This window comes from Rhagoletis pomonella, unplaced genomic scaffold (genome assembly GCF_013731165.1).
Source record: "Rhagoletis pomonella isolate Grant_MI unplaced genomic scaffold, Rhpom_1.0 Rhpom_scaffold_00006, whole genome shotgun sequence".
Taxonomy (NCBI): domain Eukaryota; kingdom Metazoa; phylum Arthropoda; class Insecta; order Diptera; family Tephritidae; genus Rhagoletis; species Rhagoletis pomonella.
The window spans coordinates 5132613-5134284 of record NW_023458560.1 but is presented as its reverse complement, the minus strand read 5'-3'; positions in this window follow the sequence as shown (position 1 = coordinate 5134284).

Below are 1672 nucleotides of genomic sequence, written 5' to 3'. Positions count from 1 at the left end.
GAAAAGAAAAAATCAACTTCCATTTTTTGTCACGTAACGACCCTCTCTTTAAATGCTTATATTTCAGGACCAAGCAGTTCGATTGATTTCATTTTTCGGTTAAATATAGAGCTAATTATTTGCTATACAATGACCAAAAAAAGTTAAAGAAAACAAATGGTATTCCTTTTGTGTATCACATTGAAATCGTACGACTGTCACGTGCGCCACCATGGGAATGCCCATATACAAAGTCTAATCAGCACCCGGATTCCAACATTCGCTATCGCTAAAACTCCAACGCCAAAAAGTGCTAAATGAATTTTAGCAATTTTCAGCGGTTTTCGCGATTCTCTCATAAAAATGCAACTCTAAAAATCGCCATTTTTGGTTCATTTTTTGACAAATTTTAGCGATGAACAAAATGAACCCGGATAAAGTGAGTGAACTTTTTGTAGGTGTTTTATGAAGACCTCTCCTCAAGGCATATCTGCCATACATGTAGACAGTAATTTATTTTTTAATGTACGAATTTTGATAATGCCATAATTAATGGGTAGATGAAATCATTTATGTACATATGAACATACTTATTTTATTATGTAGCTCATTTAAAGGGGGAGGGGGTTGAATATGGTAAGCAAATAACTTGTGTCAAAACCAAGCTAACTGAACAATGTTTTCACATTTTATTTACTGACTTTACAGTTTTTTTAACGGTTGGCATCATTTTACATTAAAATAGAGCAATATTTTAACTGCTATTAATTTCGGACATAATGTGCAGTGGTCAAAAAATTATAGCCGAGCCACTTTTTTCCAAGTTTTAACGTATTATTTTTGTTGTCATTGAACTTTTGTTATTTTTTTTTATAAAAAATATAGTTCATTCTTTAACAAAGCCCGTGTAAATCCAAGTTTCCAAATTTGTGCAATATTAAAAAAAATTCAACAAATTTTCGAAAACAAAATCAATCGAAATCTTTAGTCATTTGAAACTCATACTTTATTCTACTGGAATTCAATGCGCCACAAAACTGCATACTCAGAATTTAATTAAAAAACTCGAAATTTTAACGAAAATTTGTTGAATTCTTTTTTGAATTGCATAAATTTTTAAGGCAGTGTCACTCGATTGGTACATTTGTACAGATTTGTACATTTTTATATTGGGATATTGGTAAAAACAAATGGGACAATTTTGGTTTTTGTAGTCAAAAGATTGGTACAATACAGCGATGTTCTATTGAAAAATTTCAACAAATTAATTATCGTGATTGGGATAAAGAAAAATATTTTGGGTGTTCACACAATTGGGATACGATTTGCACCAAATTTTGGAAAATACCCAATCGTGTGACACTGCCTTTAAACTTGTATTTATATATGGATGTTTTTAAAGAATGAACTATAAAAAAATAACCCAAATTAAATAACAGCAAATATAATATTTTAAAACTTGTGAAAATTTGGTGCGGCTATAATTTTCTCGACTACTGTACATAAGTTGACTATGATTATTCGGCCGTGCTATCATAGTAGCACAATGCCACAAAGTGCATTTTAAAATTTTCAGGCAATAGCCCCATGCGATTATTGGTTATATTTTTTGTTGTTTGTATGAAATATTTAATTTTTATCAGTATTTTTCTTTTAACCAAAATATGTTGAAATAAAAGTGAAATTAAAAACA